This window comes from Sapajus apella, unplaced genomic scaffold, assembly GCF_009761245.1.
Source record: "Sapajus apella isolate SASKATOON/1434 unplaced genomic scaffold, GSC_monkey_1.0 scaffold2, whole genome shotgun sequence".
Taxonomy (NCBI): Eukaryota; Metazoa; Chordata; class Mammalia; order Primates; family Cebidae; genus Sapajus; species Sapajus apella.
Genome location: NW_022436942.1, coordinates 53,309,923 through 53,328,877, shown reverse-complemented (window position 1 = coordinate 53,328,877; position 18,955 = coordinate 53,309,923). Strand labels below are relative to the sequence as shown.

General features: G+C 42.3%; 1 protein-coding gene across 3 annotated transcripts in view; it reads left to right on the top strand.

The window, feature by feature from the left end:
* Positions 1-18,955, top strand: part of TMCC3 (transmembrane and coiled-coil domain family 3) — a 373,454-nt gene that overhangs the window by 127,214 nt on the left and 227,285 nt on the right. The window lies entirely within an intron of this gene.

Sequence of the window (18,955 nt, the reverse complement as noted above, 5' to 3'; positions counted from 1 at the left end):
GGCTGATGAGTAAACAAGCAGTTACAACATCGAGGGGTCCCTGCTGTGATGTGTAGCCTTGGAAACGGAGAAGGGGTACTAATCTGGCCTTTGGGGGTGGGGTCTCAGGAGGGGTGTGTTTCTAGGAAGGTCTTCATAAGGAAGTCATTCCAAGCAGATACTGTAAAAGAAATAGACCTGGCACAGTGGCTCACGTCTGTAATCTCAGCATTCTGGGAGGCCGAGGCAGGCGGATCACAAGGTCGGGAATTGAGACCATCCTGGGTAACATGGTGAAACCCCTTCTCTACTAAAAATGTGAAAAATTAGCTGGGCGTGGTGGCGCATGCCTATAGTCCCAGCTACTCGGGAGGCTGAGGCAGGAGAATCGCTTGAACCCAGGAGGCGGAGGTTGCAGTGAACTGAGATCACGCCACTGCACGACAGAGCAAGACTCTGTCTCAGAAAAAATAGAAAGAAAGAAAGAAAGAAAAAGAAATAGGTGCTAACTAGGAAGAGGAGTGCAGAAAGACAAGACAGGGAAGCTTTCCAGGCACAAGAAAACAATTGGGACCTCTCCCAAACCATCTCTGAAGGCGTAGAATGCTAACATTTTTCCTGGAAAATGGGTATTATGGTTAAATAAGGTCGGGAAAGCTCAACAGGTTTTTGCATGGCCCAGACTTTCTTCGGCTCTGTTTTCTGCATGTTTTGTTACCAGACTGCTTTGCTCTGAAGCTCTTGGGCCTCGTCTCCAGAATGTCATTAAATTGTGTGACACAGCTGAGCCAATTTTTTTTTCAAGTTTTTAATCTAAAAATGTGATTAGTCCTCCTTTTCCTTACTGTTACTTTTTTAAATCACATTTTGGAGCAGCTTTTAAGTTTGGAGTAAGAGAAAGCGTAATTCTAAAGATGTTTTCTAGAAGCTGACTCTCAATGTTACCTTTGGTTCATTGTAGAAGAAATGCCTTGAAGAAATACAGTGGGAAGGATAAAAAGAAAAAGCAGGTTTTTTGTGTGTTTTGTTTTGTTTTGTTTTGTTTTGTTTTTGAGATGGAGTCTTGCTCTGGCTGGAGTTGGGTGGTGTGATCTCGGCTCACTGCAACCTCCACGTCCTGGGTTCAAGCTATTCTCCTGCCTCAGCCTCCCGAGTAACTGGGACTGTAGTCACCTGCCATCATGCCTGGCTAATTTTTGTATTTTTAGTAGAGATGGGGTTTCACCGTGTTGGCCAGGATGGTCTCAATCTCTTGACCTTGTGATCCGCCCCTCTCAGCCTTCCAAAGCGCTGGGATTACAGGCGTGAGCCACCAGCTCCTGGCCAGATAAATCAGTTTAAAAATCTTTAGTAAATATGAGTTCAATATAGTTTTTAGTAATCCTAGAGATTCTTTTTAACTTACCTGCAAGGTTGTAGAGCATACTTGGTCAGTGGAGAGTTGGCTAAACGCAACGTAAGGGCGGCATACAAACAGGTTTGAAGTTGCTTGCTAAGAGAATCCAGGAAAATAAGACAGGGCTGCATCTCTAAGTTTGTTCCACCTGAGCAAGCCAACCCTGTCACGCTCTTGTTCAGGGGAGTCATTAGCAGCGCCTTAAGAGAAGCTGGAGCGCCAGAAACTGCCTGGCTCCTGCTCACCCTGGATTCGCCAGGATTCTTGCCTTCTGCCTCCCCTGCGGTCAGCCTGTTCAGTTCCATTGCCATATGCAGAGTAACTTCATCCTCTGCAGCCTCCTTGTTGTCTTTCTCAGGCAGTTCTTCATAGCTTATGCTGGCTTTTCTCTCCTTATTTTCAAAGCTTTCTCTGGGTGGAAAAGCAGGATGTTTGGAGTCAGTCTGGGTTTGAATCCTGATTTTGCCAGTTAGGAAGTTTTACTTAAAAATGGAGATCATTAACAAGTCTATAAATTATTGTGTGATGAAGATCTGTTTCCTGTGAAGCTGTTTATTTTCCACCATTAACAAAGGATGTTGTATCTAGGTGTAGTCTTAGTGCATCTGGGAGGGCCAAATTTGGAGTCTTGGGGATAAAATTCAGATGAATTTAAATCTAAAGTTCAACTGGGGCTCTGCTTTTTTTTTTTTTTTTTTTTTTTTTTTTTTTTACTTCATGGCTGGAAATTAGCCTCTTTGAGGTTTTTTCCCAGATTAATTTTCATGAACGAGTTAAATATTTCAAATTGTTAATATTCAAGAAAACATGACAATGTTGTTGTTTACTAATAAAAAAAATAAAACGACTCCCCCAAAATGGGGATTACTAATAACCTTGTCCTAAGACCACTGAATTTGAAACGTAAGTGCAAAGTGTTGCATCTGTAGGTGCTTTAAGCCTTCATTAGCTCCCCTTCACCCATGGCATAAAATCCAAGCCCTCTTAAATTAAAACCCAGGGCCCTCAGTTCCTCCCCATGTCTTCCTTCCCACCCCATTACCTCCCACTCAGTACCCGGCTCCAGGCTGCCTCTCACCTCCTCCGTCTGCTTTATACTGGTCCTTTGCCCAGCTAACGGATTATTTCTTAAGGCTTAACTCAGTGAAAGAAGCCAGGACAAAAGTGTACATCGGAATATTCTGTTTTTATGAAGTCCAAGAATACACAAAACTAACCTGTCATGAAAGAATTCAGAAATTGGAGAAGGGGGAGGAATTGACAGGAAAGGGACATGCTGGAACTTTCTGGGGGTGATGGAAGTGTTTCAAACCTTGTTTTTGATGGCGCTACACAAACGTATGCAGTTGTTGAAACGGGAAACTGAGTACTTAACATCTATGCATTTTGTTGTATATTAATAATACCTTTTAAAAAATAAGTCAGCACACAATCTCCAGAAAGCTTTCCCAGGCTGAATTTAGCCTGTCTTTAGGTCCCCAACTCCCTGCACACATTTCTGTTGTTGTACTTAGCGCACTGGATCATTAAGTGTCTCCTTTTTATGAATTTGTGCTCTTGTAGTCTGCAAGTTCCTGTAAGGATCCTTTGGAACCTTGGGAATGCTGCTCAACCTTAACCTGTCTATGCCTGAGTTTCCTAACATATAAATGGGAAAATAATAGTGTTTCTTACATAAGGCTGTTGCGGTGATGAAATGAGGGAACCCAGCATGTAGGAGGCACTCAGTAATTATCAATTCTGAAAATGTATTCACATTACGCTTACATGCAAAGAAAGGATGGCTTATATTTCTATAGCTAACCCAATTCTCAGTTGAGCCCCTCTTTTCTCCTAAGCAGGATAGCAGAGGAAAACCAAGTTTTATTCCAGTCAGATAACTTTGTCTCATCCAACAACTTAAACACCTAATACATTATTTTAGTAAGTATCAATGAGAACAAAATGCGTACCACTCATGTTCTCCAGGTTCACTAAGAGCTTTCTGCAGCACATTGATTTAGAGGATTATGCACAGTTTGAACCGTTTCTGATTCCAGAAAATAAACAAACATGAAGAAAGAAACCCTAAGTCTCTTGGCAGTTTGCAAATAGGTTATTAGTGTCAACCATTATCATGCAGGAAAAAAAGTAGTGAGCAAACCTTTTGACCTGAGTGTGGAAAACACGATCTTTCCCATGATGCTCAGTATGAAGAATGCCCACGCAAGGGCTGGGGCCTCAGGCAGTAAGAGGATGAATCATTCAGCACCTTCCACTGGGACTCAATATGCTGCCTATTTCAGTGGACTCCAAACAAGTGTGGAGATTAATCATTCATGCTGACAATGACTTTGACCTTCCTGAGCCGTCTCCCTGATTAGCCAAACATTCACTCATGATCACAGATAAACAGTAATTAAAAACTGAGGTCTTAGCCAGGCATGGTGGCTCACACCTGTAATCCCAGCACTTTGGGAGGCTGAGACGGGTGGATCACCTGAGGATGGGAGTTCAAGACCAGCCTGACCAATATGGAGAAACCCCGTCTCTACTAAAAATACAAAATTAGCCAGGTGTGGTGGCACATGCCTGTAGTCCTAGCTACTCGGGAGGCTGAGGCAGGAGAATCACTTGAACCCGGGAGGCAGAGGTTGCGGTGAGCTGAGATTGCACCGTTGCACTCCAGCCTGTGCAACAAGAGTGAAACTCCACCTCAAAAACAAACAAACAAACAAAAACCTAAGGTCTACTTTCCAGCCATGTCTGTACCCAACCATAGATAGACACATCCTGGCCTCTGGCTGAGTGTCCCTAGGTTGAATCCATCTCCTTTAGCTTCATCCTACTCCGTTGATTATTCCTGTTCTGATTGCCAATCTGCAGTGAAGTGTTTAAACCATGCCTTTGGGCACAGGAAGGTTGCCTGGTGTGGGCTGAGAGTTGTGGTCATGGACCTCCACCTGTCCAGATTCATTCAGATTCTGACCCAGCCTTCGAGGAGTGTGTGAGTGTCAGATAGGCCTGATACCTCATGTGCCACAGGCTTGGACAGATCTCTGAACCTTCCTGAACCTCAGCTCCCTGGGCCTCCAAACCCAGACTAATAGTTTCTGCCCTGCCTGCCTCACAGGGGAGGAAGTGACAATACTTGGTAAATGTTTACAGTTGAAAACACATTTAAATGCAAATTGTTTTTGAAAGGGCAGATACTGTGTGATCTCACTTATATAAGGTACCTCAGAGGAATAAAATGCACAGAGATGAAAAGTGGTGATTGCTAGGGCCTGAGGAGATGGGCTAGAGAGTTGTTGTTTAATGGGTCCAGAGTTTCAGTTTGGGATGATGGCTGTACATCAGCATAATGCCACTGAATGGGACACTTCAAAATGGTGCACATGGCCTGGTATGGTGGCTTATGCCTGTAATCCCAGCACTTTGGGAGACTGAGGCGGGTAGATCATAAGGTCAAGAGTTCAAGAGCAGCCTGGCCAAGCTGATAAAACCCAGCTCTACTAAAAATACAAAAATTAGCTCAGCACGGTGCAGGTGTCTGTAATCCCAGTTACTTGGGAGGCTGAGGCAGGAGAATCACTTGAACCCAGGTGGTAGAGGTTGCAGTGAGCCGAGATTGCACCACTGCACTCCAGCCTGGACAATAAAGTGAGATTCTGTGTCAAAAAAAAAAAAAAAATTCCTTCTGAAACGATTCCAAACAATATAAAAAGAGGGAATCCTCCCTAACTCATTTTATGAGACCAACATCATTCTGATAGCAAAACCTGGCAGACACAACTAAAAATGAAAATTTCAGGCCAATATCCATGATGAACATCAATGCAGAAATCTTCAATAAAATACTAGCAAACCGAATGCAACAGCACATCAAAAAGCTTATCCATCACAATCAAGTTGGCTCATCCCAGGGATGCAAGGCTGGTTCAACATACGCAAGTCTATAAATGTAATCCATCACATAAACAGAACCAAAGACGAAAACCACATGATTCACTCAATAGATGCAGAAAATGCCTTCAACAAAATTCAACAGCCCTTTATGCTAAAAACTCTCAATAAACTAGGTATTGATGGAACGTATATCAAAATAATAAAAGCTATTTACAGCAAACTCACAGCCAATATCATACTGAATGGGCAAAAACTGGAAGTATCCCCTTTGAAAAGTGGCATTAGACAAGGGTCCCCTCTCTCCATTTCTATTCAACATAGTATTGGAAGTTTTAGCCAGGGCAATCAGGCAATAAAAAGAAATAAATGGTATTCAATTAGGAAAAGAGGAAGTGACGCTGTCTCTTTTTGCAGATGGCGGGATTGTATATTTAGAAGACTCCATTGTCTCAGCCCCAAATCTCCTTAAGATGATAAGCAACTTCAGCAAAGTCTCAGGATACAAAAATCAATGTGCAAAAATCACAGGCATTCCTATACACCAATAACAGACAAACAGCCAAATCATGAGCGAACTTCCATTCACAATTGCCACAAAGAGAATAAAATACCTAGGAATACAACTAAAAAAGGATGTGAAGGACCTCTTCAAGGAGAATTACAAACCACTACTCAAGGAATTAAGAGAGGATACAAACAGATGGAAAAATATTCCATGCTCATGGTTCGGAAGAATCAATATCGTGAAAATGGTCATACTGCCCAAAGTAGTTTATAGATTCAATGCTATCACCATCAAGCTACCATTGACCTTCTTCACAGAATGGCGAAGAACCACCTTAAACTTCATATGGAACCAAAAAAGAGACTGCATGGCCAAGACAATCCTAAGCAAAAAGAACAAAGCTGGAGGCATCACGCTACCTGACTTCAAACTATACCACAAAGCTACAGTAATCAAAACAGCATGGTACTGGTACCAAAAGAGATATAGATCAATGGAACAGAACAGAGGCCTTGGAAGTAATGCCACACGTCTACAACCATTTGATCTTTGACAAACCTGACAAAAACAAGCAATTGGGAAAGGATTCTCTGTTTAATAAATGGTGTTGGGAAAACTGGCTAGCCACATGTAGAAAGCTGAAACTGGACCCCCTCCTTACACCTTATGTAAAAATTAACTCCAGTTGGATTAAAGATTTAGACATAAGACCTAGCACCCTAAAAACCCTAGAAGAAAACCTAGGCAATACCATTCAGGACATAGGCATGGGCAAGGGCTTCATGACTAAAACACCAAAAGCAATGGCAACAAAAGCCAAAATAGACAAACAGGATCTAATTAAACTTAAGAGCTTCTGCACAGCAAAAGAAACAAGCATTAGAGTGGACTGGCAACCAACAGAATGGGAACAAATGTTTGCAAGCTACTCAGCTGACAAAGGGCTAATATCCAGAATCTACAAAGAACTTAAACAAATTTACAAGAAAAAACAACCCTATCAAAAAGTGAGTGAAGGATATGAACAGACACTTTTCAAAAGAAGACATTTATGAGGCCAATAAACATGAAAAAATGCTCATCTTCACTGGTCATTAGAGAAATGCAAATCAAAACCACATTGAGATACCATCTCACACCACTTCAATGGCAATCATTAAAAAATCTGGAGACAACAGATGTTGGAGAGGATGCGGAGAAATAGGAACACTTTTACACTGTTGGTGAGAGTATAAATTAGTTCAACCATTGTGGAAAACAGAGTGATGATTCCTCAAGGACCTAGTAATAGAAATACCATTTGACCCAGCAATCCCATTACTGAGTATATACCCCAAGGATTATAAATCATTCTATTATAAAGACACATGCACACATATATTCATTGTGGCACTGTTTACAATAGAAAAGACCTGGAACCAACTCAAATGCCCATCAGTGATAAGCTGGATAAAGAAAATGTGGCACATATACACCATGGAATACTATGCAGTCATAAAAAGGATGAGTTCATGACATTTGCAGGGACATGGAGGAATCTGGAAACCATCAATCTCAGCAAACTAACACAAGAACAGAAAACCAAACACCGCATGTTCTCACTCATAAGTGGGTGTTGAACAGTGAGAACACATGGACACAGGGAGGGGAACATCGCACACTGGGGTCTGTTGGGAGGTCAGGGGCTAGGGGAGTGATAGCGGGGGATGTGGAGTTTGAGGAGAGATAACATTGGGAGAAATACCTAATGTAGGTGATGGCGGGGTATGGAGACAGCAAACCAGCATGGGATGTGTGTACCTATGTAACAATCCTGCAAGATCTGCAATGTACCCCAGAACTTAAAGTATAATAATTTTTAAAAAGGTTCACATAAGTTGGGTGCAGTGGCATGCACCTGTAAGTCCCAGCTACTCTGGGATTGCTTAAGCCCAGGAGTTCAAAGCAACATAGGGAGACCCATCTCTTTTTAAAAATGGTTTAAATGTTAGTGTATATTTTATTATAATTTTTAAAAAAGTTAAGTCATCTTAATGTTCCCATACCTGCAAATCATCACAAGCTAACTTCGAAGGGCAGCCTTCCTGCCACTTCTGGTCCTTAGCATAGGACCCCACCCCTCCTTCTTAGTCTCCCATGCCCCCTGTCCTCTGAATGCACTGGTTGAATGGAGAGGGGTTGAGATGATCAAGTCTGTATTGAGCCCCACCTTGGGTCAGTCACAGGACATACAAAGATCAATAGATGCAGTGCATCAGATCTGGTGTGGGAGAGGCTGTGATGGGGTGGCTGGGTTCTGTGGGAGGACGGGAAGGCTTCCTAGGGTCCCGAAAGGCATGTCGGAGTTGACCAGATCAGGAAACTGTCAGAGGCATGGCCGCTGCCTCCACTTCACTAATGCTCCATTTACTCTCATACTTCTCTGCATTTGCTGGTGCGTTTCCTTCGGCTAGAGTGCACTCTTTCCATTCCTTCCCCACACATCCTTCCTTATCCTTAAAGTGCCAGCTCAGGTGCCAGCTCCCTTCTGGAGGCATTCCTTCCACCCAGCTGGAATGAATCTCCCCTGCTCCTGAGCTGCCACAGCCCCCTCTTATGTCTCCATTCAGCACATGTTTCATTCTCTCAGGTAATACAGCTCTTTATATTTCTGTCTCTCTTGTCGGATATATTTTGGGATTTTTATAGTTCCAAGTAAGAAAAAACCAACCAGAACCAACTGCAACATAAAAGAGTCATTTATCAGAATACAGGATGTCTTCCCTGGACCAAGATTGTTCCTGGCTGTCCCTGCTCATCTTTCCCCTTTCTGTCTGCTTCCAATCCACGTGGCAGGAGCAGGTGACATTCCACAAATTCCACGTCTGGCCCACCTCTGCCTTTTAAGAGCTTAGCCCAGGGAAGGTTTCTATCCTACTTAGGTCAATGATCACCCGTTGACCAATTAACCGTGGCCAGGGAAGCAGGATCACATGTACACACAGTGGAAGGCAAAGCCCACGTGCCTTGGGGAAGAGAATCCCTTAGGGTAGCATTGAGCACTGCAGGCTACTCAGCCCTTACAGCCCTCTTCCCTGGACCTCCCATCCTGCTCCACACTCCAACCCCCTGTGGTTTTCTTCCTGCCTCTCTGACCATTTCTTCTTTCTTTTCTTTTCTTTCCCTTTCTTTCTTTCTTTCTCTTTCTTCTTTCTTCTTTTCTTTTTTCTTTCTTCCTTCTTTCTTTTCTTTCTTTCTTTCTTTTCTTTCCTTCCTTCCTTCCTTTTCTTTCTTTTCTTTCTTTCTTTTTCTTTCTTTCTTTTTCTTTCTTTCTTCTTCTTTTCTTTTTTCTTTCTTTTTTTCTTTCTCTTTCCTTCCTTCTTTCCCTCCCCCCTTCCTCCTTCTTTCCCTTTCCCTCCCTTCCTCCCTTCTTTCTCTCTTTCTTTCTTTCCCTTCTTTATTTTCCTTCTTTCTATCTTTCCTTTCTCCGTTTCTCTTTTCTTTCTCTTTCTTGCTTTCTTTTTTCTTCATCCATCCATGACATTAGTATTCTCTATGGTTTCACCTATTCATTTTCCCATTTTAAAATTTTGTTTAGATGATCTTATTAAGTCCCATGACTTCAATTGCTATTTTCATTCAAGTTATAGTTCCTACTCGTATCAGAGTGCCTGACCCCTATATTCTGCTGTCTAGTGATCACCTCCATGAGATGTCCCAGGTGCAAAAACTGCATGTGCCTTGTGTCTCTCACCCCTTCCTGACACTCCCATTCATCTGAGCCTCCCGCATTCCCTGCCTCTGTGGATGGCATCACCAACCACCCTTTGTCACATCTGGGAGTCACTTTCACTCCTTCTCATTCTTTACCTAAGAAATCCAATCTACCATCAGACCCTTTCCCTGTTACCTCCTAAGCACTTCTGAAATCCGTCCACTGCCATAGCCTTAATTCAGGCTGCATCATCCCTTACTGTCTTGTACGAGACTCCTGTGCCACCTTGCTATTTGCTTCCCCATAGTGCAGTCCATTTAATCCTCCTGTGTAAAGGATCTGGTTATGTCAGTCCCTTGTTTAAAATCCTTCGCTGGCTCCTCATTGCTACTGGGATAAAAGTCAAGCTTTGACGTGTGATACACAAAACCCTCCATTGCCCACCTGCCTGTCTGCATCTTTTGCTTTCTCTGCAGCCGTTGCGGACCATGAGCAGTTTCTGAATGTGCCCTGTTCTCTAAGAGTCCCTTCATGCTTTCTTTTCTTTTTTAAAAAATTAGGCTTATTACTTACAAATGAAGCCTTAATATAAGAGTAAAAAAGTATGGACTACTTCTCAAATTCTAAAGGGGAAAAAAGAGAGCATTATACTCAGGGGAAATATACCTATCTCTGTGGTATCTGTTAAAAAAGCTGCAGTAGCAAAAACGTGGAATCAGCCTAAATGCCCAGCAATGATAGACTGGATAAAGAAAGTGTGGCACATATACACCGTGAAATACTACACAGCCATAAAAAATCACGTCCTTTGCAGCAACATGGATGGAGCTGGAGGCCATTATTCTAAGCGAACTAACAGAAAACCAAACACTGCATGTTCTCACTTACAAGTAGGAGCTAAACATTGAGTACATGTGGACACAAAGAAGGGAACAGCAGGGTCTACTTGAGGGTGGAAGGTGGGAAGACAATGAGGATTGAAAAACTACCTATGCTTATTAAAAAAGGTACTCTGCTCATTACCTGGGTGATGAAATAATCAATGCACCAAACCCCCATGACACACAATATACGTATACAGCTGCAGCAAACCTGCACATGTACCTCTGAACGTAAAGTGAAAGTTAAAAAAAGAAGAAACGCCTTATATATATTCATAAATTTAGAGTTGCTTGTCAACTCAAATTTCAATTGGATACTAATAATTTTAAATTAAAATGTGCTATGTAAATATACTTGGGCAGATATGCTTTTGCTAAGATAAAGAATTGTCAAAGTAAATGCAAATATAAGAGAAAAATGACTATCGATAGTTCAGCTACTTAAACTTTTAAATATGTTTCACACAATTTAGGTATGCAAAACTACTCTTGTGTAAGTTTTATAAAATCAAAATCATCTCAAATATGTCTAATAAAAATTTAACTCTTGAGATGTTTTATAAGTATAAAATACACACTGAATTTTGAAGGCTTTGTAAGCCTTCAAAGAAATGGAAAATATCTAATTAGTAATTTTTCTAATACTTACATGTTGAAAAGGTAATTTGGATATAATGGATTGCTGTTTATTAAATTCACACAAGATATCATAGGAGTAACCAATACTATGAAATTAAAATATTACTTTGTACTGTAAACTTTGTACCTAATGCAGCAGGTGATCATTATTACTCCGATGTAAGTTACTCACTGTAACTTTTCATGTATGCGTGCTGACTGAGGTGAGATACTCTTCTATGGACTAATCACTGGTGCTTTGCTCTGTTAAGCAGCAAACTTTCATGAGGCAGTCAAGGATGGAAGTGAGCAAGAAGTGTAGCTTTGTACCAGAGCACTCAAATTTGAGGCTGCCAAAATTTTTAATAATTATTTTTAAAAGTAATCCTCCAGTTAGCAAAAGTACTTAAACAGGCTGGGTGTCGTCACTTACACCTGTGATCCCAGCACTTTGGGAGGCCAAGGCAGGTGGATCGCTTGAGCCCAGGATTTGGAGACCAGTCCGGGCAACATAGCAAGACCTCATCTCTACAAAAATATAAAAATTAGCCAGGTGTGCTGGCATGCCCCTCTAGTTCAGCTACTCAGGAGGTTGAGGAGGGGAGGATTGTTTGAATCTGGGAGGCAGAGGTTGCAGTGAGCTGAAATCGCACCCCTGAACTATTATTGCTAATAATAATTATTATTATTTAAAATGTACTTAAAATATGAAGATATCGGATTCTGTAATATTACAATATGATTTCCTAAAAGGTGACTTGAGGATCATTTTGCTTTAGCTTCTGCTGTTAAGATGATTAGCTTGTCTCAAGATACAACACATAACAAATGAAAAAGATTATGCCACACCTCTCTGCTCTTGTTAATTTTGAGTGTCCAGTGTATGTGTCTTCAAAGTAGTCAATCATATATTGTGTTTCTTTCAGCAAAGGTTGCTAAGTAATGTCATAGGAAAGCTAAGAAAAAGAATATTATGTTGCAAAACAAAATAAAATGAGAACACTTAACTCAAAAATTTTTTTTAAAAAGCTGTGCTTGAGTTCAAGAATAATAATAACCCTGTATCGGATACACCAGACACCTGTAACCTACCTCTACCCCAAACCAAAAAAGGCTTGAAGGGGCTGACAATGTCATTGAACATGTCCTAGAGTTAGTCACACATTAGATCTGTATTCCATATCGAAATCTCCTGAATGTAAGGTGAGAGCCGGAGGGGGCGTCACTGTCTACACAGCTGTTACAGCTCAGCCCTCAACAGACTGCCCTTCCTGTCTTCTATGAGGCTTTGCCCAGATGCCTGAAATGGGACCTGCCCTGAGGCTAGGAAAGGACATGTGGGCACCCACCGTGGGGACAAATGCAGGATTCTGTTGATGAGGAAGAACATGGAGAGTGTATGTTGAGTAAATGAACACCAGCTTCCACCACAGCCCTGATTTGGTGTCCCGCAATGATCAGTGTTTTACACAGCTTCACCATGGATGGGCTACTTCCTGGTATCTGTGCCAAGTCTGCCATTGCACAGAATTCTCAGTCTCTATAGCTACGGTTGCCCAAGGTTCAAACGCTTTAGGTACAGCCTTCTGTCTTGCACTACTTTATTAGGAATGTTTGGTTGCCAATAACAGAAAAATCAAACAACAGTAGTTTAGAAAAACGGGGGCTTTTTTTCCTCATATGACACATAATCTAGAGGTCGGCGGGGTTCAAAGCTTCATCAGAGCTACGTGGTGTGTTGGCTTTTGTCGTCATGGTGACAGCATGGGGGCGCTCATGCCTACTTGGAAGAGAAGAAGGGTAGGGAAAGGATTCTCTCACCAACTCTGCTTCCTTTTGTTAAGAAACTCAAAACAGACTTTTGTTTAGGTTTTATTCCCTAGAACTATGATACAGGCCATCTGTGACTTCAAGAGAGGCCAGGAAAGAGTATATTTAGCAGGGCATCTTAATAGCATGAACAGAATTGGGGTTATGCTCATGAGGAACAAAGGAGGGAAGGTTAATGCACTCACAGTTAATAGCGCCTTTCATATATTACATCAAATGTGTTTCTATCACTGTAGCTACTCATCCTGTTTACTATTGGTGAAATCCTTTTAATATTACCCTTTTAGCTTGCGAACTTCAAATATGTTCTAATATTTTTGCAAAGTGCTTTCTGCAGAATGTAGTTTTAATTAGAATAGCCCTGGCATTAAACCGGCAAAAGGTCTTGGTTGGATTGAGTGTTTTCTGAAAACCACACTTATGATGTTAGTTTTTCACTATCAAGTGGTTTAATCAGACATTCGTAATATAAATGCAAATTAATATTAATATTCTACTCTTATTAATATTAATTCTTAGTAATATTCTATTAATCATGTTGAGATTATTAATCATGTTGAGATTAATTAATAATTCTTATTGATATTAATTCTGATTAATATTCTGTTAATCATGTTGAGACTGGATGGTCCATGCTTGATATATGATTGTTAGAATGACTCAATGTGCATATGAGGACTTATATTTTTAGTGCGAATATCAGTAATTCTTCATAATTGTTCAGTTTTATGATAAGAATTTGTTGGGATCGAACAACTCATAAACGGTGTAATTTTTGTTCTGCTTCAGTTCCAATGACTGATTCAAACCCACTGCTCTGCATTCCCTCTGTTCCTCTTGTTTCCCTTGGACCCTGACACTTCCACTACAACTGTATGATCTGAGAGGACATGAACCACATCTGTCTTGTTTACCATCTGCTTCCCAGAGTTCCTGGCTCATAGTAGGTACACAGTAAACATGGGTTGAATGATTTAATTACCAAATGACTGCTAATGATCAGTTACATTTCAGCAGCAGAAGCAGTCCTAATTGGCCTACTAGTTCCTGTGTGCTAGCCAATGTTTTATTTAAGGGGAAAAATTACACAACCTAAGCTACTTGTTAGAATATGTCAGGCTGTATTTGGATATTTAGGTTTTTACCTAAATATAGGTACAAACATACAGATGCTATATGTTTGTTCCTTGTTTTTCCCTGAACCATGTTTATGTAAGTCCAGGCATCAAGAGAGAAAATGACTTTGTGGTTCCAGTTCCCAAGTCTTTGGGAATTGCTATGATTACCCAAACATGGGCCAAGAGCCGGCCCCTGCTGCAGTCATCTGTGTCCAGGAGGGTGGGCCATATGGTCATGTGGTGTTTGTAAACATCCAGCTGGGCTTGAAGCTATGCCTGGAGGAGGGAACTGAGGCAGACAGTTCCATAGGAACTGGCAAGGTCATCTCAGCCGTCTTCCTGTGTAACTGCTTTGAGCCGACCTCGCTATGCATAACATGTGCACACTTGCAGTGTCCTTTCATTCATTCAGAAATCATTGAACGCCTGGGTCAATGATATGTATTAAATATCACTTACAACCCATCCTCTGCTCACTTTCTCCTCCAGCCACACTGACTTCTCTCTGCTTTTTGAAAGGGGCTAGCTTTCTCCAGCCTCTGGGACCTTGGCATGTATCACTGAGCACCTGCTGTGGGTCACATGTACAGTGTTGTGCTCTGCCGCTTACTCTCTGAGTGTTCGTCATACTCTCTATGCCTTGATTTCTTTACCCAAAATCTAAGCAAAGGCATAATACTTACTTTGTAGGACCTGTTTTGAGGATTAAATGAGATATAATATGTATGTAAACCTCAAGCAGTGCCTGGCACATAAGTGTTAATGAAATGTCAGCTGTTACAAGTCCACAGTCCTTTTCCAGAATTCTAAAAAAAATTATTTTCTTTTGAGTCAGAGTTTCTGTCTGTTGCCCAGACTGGAATGCAGGAGCATGATCTTGGCTCATTGCAGCCTCAACCTCCCGGGCTCAAGTTATCCTCTCGCTTCAGCCTCTTGAGTAGCCGGGATTACATGCATGTGCTACCACACCTGGCTGATTTTTGTATTTTTTTGTAGAGGTGGGGTTTCACCATGTTGGCCAAGCTGGTCTCGAACTCCTGACCTCAAATGATCTGCCCACCTCAGCCAAAGTGCTGGGATGACAGGTGTGAGCCACCATACCCTGCCCATAATTCTAAAATTTAACAGCTATTGAAAACTAAAGTTTCTTCATACATAGACAGAAATTCTCACCTGATCTGAACTAAATGACTTGCAGAGCCTGACCTGAAAGGATGTGAGGTGATTTTGAGACTTTATTTAGCTGTTTAGTGTAAATATTCACACATTTTGCTGCAGAAATATCAGTGTGGCAGATTACAGGGTGCTGCCCCAGCCTCATGGGCAGTATTACATATTATTGTCTTTTTTTGGGGGGGGGGTAGAGGGACAGAGTCTCACTCTGTCACCCAGGCTGGAGTACAGAGGTGCGATCTCAGCTCACTTCAACTTCCGCCTCCCAGGTTCAACCAATTCTCCTGCCTCAGCCTTCTGAGTAACTGGCATTACAGGTGCACGCCACCACACCCAGCTAGTTTTTGTATTTTTAGTAGAGACAGGGTGTTACCATGTTGGTCATGCTGGTCTTGAACTCCTGACCTCATGATCCACCCCCCTCGGCCTGCCAAAGTGCTGGGCTTACAGGTGTGAGCCACCGCACCCAGCCCCAGCACTGTTATTAGTAGCAGTGTCTTTCACTCTAAAAAATGTCCCTGTTTGGACCATTACAGTATGTGGCCCACCCTTTTTACAGGCCGAGTTAGGGAACTGAGAATTTATCCTTAGGGAATTGGAAAGCCATTGAACATTTTAAACAAATGCACATTGTTAAAAGTTATTTGGCTTCCTTTAGGCCACTTGACCTTGCACAATAAAAAGAGCTTGTGTTCTACTCTGTCCATCATTCTCTTGGTCTCCAGGGTGACTGGAAAAGATAAACTCGATTGCTGGTCAGCAGAGTGACATTTGCTGCCAAAGGACAGCAGAATTATCCATGAACCTCTGTGTACACATATACCTAGACACAGAGCCAGTGTCTGATGATCCCGCGAAGTGAAAACGTTCTCTTTCCTTAGCTGAACTTCCAGGAGTTCCTGTGTTGTCTGGAACTATCCTCAGAAACAATTATAGGTCTGTCTCAGAAAATTCAGGAAGGGTGGTGGCCTTTCCTTTCCTTTTTCCCTCCACGTGTCAGTGTGATATGTGTGTGTGTGCCTATGCGTGTGTGTATGTGTGTGTGTGCGTGCTTGCCCATATACAAGTCCATGCTCGCCTCCCTTTCCTGATTTGATTTTCTTTTCCCAGTTGATTTCTTTGCTGGTCAGAGCAAGCAGTTGGCAGACACTTATTTATCGGTCTCATGCTTTCAGCCAAGAAAAGACAGGAGAATTTAGGAAAACCCAAGACTCATGTTTTACATTTTGTGTAGGATGCTTTCATTGCCTCAGAGACACAGATTCACCCCTTTGGGAATTCCTTTACTCTTAGTTCTTATTTCTGTCCCATTTTGAGCTCTCCTGTCTGCTGTTGGGTAGGTGGAAAGATAAAAGCATCGTGACAGCTGGTAATCCCCTTTAGGCCGCACAGTGGGATGTAGTTAAGGAAGCTTAGCGATAAGAAGCAGATTAGTCCTTTGCGAAAAGAAGGGATTGGAACTCTTCAAAGCTTCTGCAAAAGCTTCAGTGTGGGCAGGTGTCCCCAACATGATGGCGTCCCTGAATATGGGGAGGTTGTGGATTGGAGGAGGTGAGCTGAGCTCCCAGGTGATAAGCTGCTGGGGACCCACAGGTTGGCTCTCACCTGAGCGGATTCATCTGTCTGGTAAACCAGGAAATGGCACACCCAGGGAGGATGGATGATTCATCTCTTAAGGGAAGACTCACATAAACTCACACATGCAACATACACAGTGGTCAGTGGTCACAGACACTCACACATGCACAAACACATACACAAGCACACATTATTTCAATGCCAGTTTATTAATGTGTTCTCAAATATTTGTATTCTTTCTCCAAAGACAAGCTAGGTTATAATTTAAAAACCTGTTTATAGCTGGAAGTGGTGGTGGCTCACACCTATAATCCCAGCTCTTTGGGAGGCTGGAAGGCGGCTCACTTGAGCCCATGAGTTTGAGATCAGCCTGGGCAACATGGCAAAACCCCATCTCTACAAAAAATACAAAGATTAGCCTGGCATGGTGGCACGCATCTGTAGTTCCAGCTAGGTGGGAGGCCGAGGTGGGAGGATGAGTTGAGCTTGGGAAGTCAAGGCTGCACGGAGCCGAAACCATGCCAGCCTGTGTGGCAGAGTGAGACCCGTCTCAAAATACGAAGCAAAAACAAAAACAAAAAATCCGTTTATAAATTTTATATTGGAAAAATAAAACAATCATCTGCAGGCCAATGCATGCTCTATCTAGGGTGGACTCCATAGGTAGTCACATGTACCTGTGGTAGGTCTGAACAATGACAAACCTAGAAGCTGGAAAACTAAGCCTCTTGGGTGCTCATAAGGCATTTTAGAGTGTCTTTACAATAGTCTCTCTAGGCATACTTACCCACTGTAGTAAGATACTATAAGTTTGCCTGTTTGTCTCCTGGAAGTCTCGTGTTGAAATGTGATACCCAGTGTTGGAGGAGGGGCCTAATGGGAGGCATTTGGGTCATGGGAGTGGATCCTATGGGAATAGATTAACGCTCTTCCTGGGGGTAGAGGGGAATGCTCACTTTTTTGGTTCTCTTGAGAGCTGGTTATTAAAAAGATTCTGGCCCCTCCCTGCTTTCTCTTTTTTTGAGACAAAGTATTGCTCTGTTGCCCAGGCTGGAGTGCAGTGGCACCATCTGGGCTCACTGCAACCTCCGTCTCCCGGGTTCAAGCAATTCTCCAGCCTCAGCCTCCCAAGCAGCTAGGACTATGCGCCACCACACCCAGCTAATTTTTGTATTTTTAGTACAGACAGGGTTTCACCATATTGGCCAGGCTGGTCTCAAATTCCTGACCTCACGTTCCACCCATCTCAGCCACCCAAAGTGCTGGGATTACAGGTGTGAACCACTGCATCTGGCCTTTCTTGCATCCTCTCTCATCGTGTGATCTTTGCGCACACCATCCTCCCTTTACCTTCCACCATGGGTAGAAGCAGCATGAAGCCCTCACCAGGAGCAGACACTGGTGCCATGTTTCTCATACAGCCTGCAGAACCTCTTTTCCTTATAAATTACCCAGCTGGGTATATTCCTTTATAGCAGCATGATGTGGTTTGGCTGTGTCCCCACCCACATCTCATCTTGAATTTTAGTTCCCATAATCCCCATATGTCATGGGAGGGAACTGGTAGGTGATAATCGAATCATGGGGAGTAGTTTTTCCCAGGCTATTCTCCCGATAGTGAGTAAGTCTCATAAGATCTGATGGTTTTATAAAGGGCATTTCCTCTGCACACACCCCATTGCCTGCTGCCTTGTAAGATGTGACTTTGCTCCTCCTTCACTTTCTGCTGTTATTGTGAGGCCTCCCCAGCCATGTGGAATTGTGAGTCCATTAAACAGTTTTTTCTTTGTAAATTACCCAATCTCAGGTATGTCTTTATTAGCAGCATGAAAACAGACTAATACACAACACAAAATGGAGTAAGACATAAAGTTTCTTAACTTAGAATCTCTGGCCATGTACCAGGAGTCCAAGAACACCATTAATTTGTAGGGATGTGTACACATGTCTATTTTTCTGCAGAAAGGATCTATAGCTTTCTTGAGATCCTTACTAAACACCCCCCCCCCCCAAAAAAAAACGGAGACACATGAACATGTAGCTCAGCTGGCTCATAACTTGACACATTTGAAATGATATTTTAAAATAGTTTTTCAGCATATCCTGAAGAGGGATGACATGGGGAGGAAGAGGAGATGGCATTCAGCTTTTCACTATTGTCCTAAGAGATGACCCACACATGTTTGCCATTTATCATCATAAAAGCCCTAAAGATACACAGATCTGTCATATGCATCTTTCTATAGTTTGAAGTGGTTCTTAATCAGAGGTGAAATCGTTCTGGAAAAAGAGAAG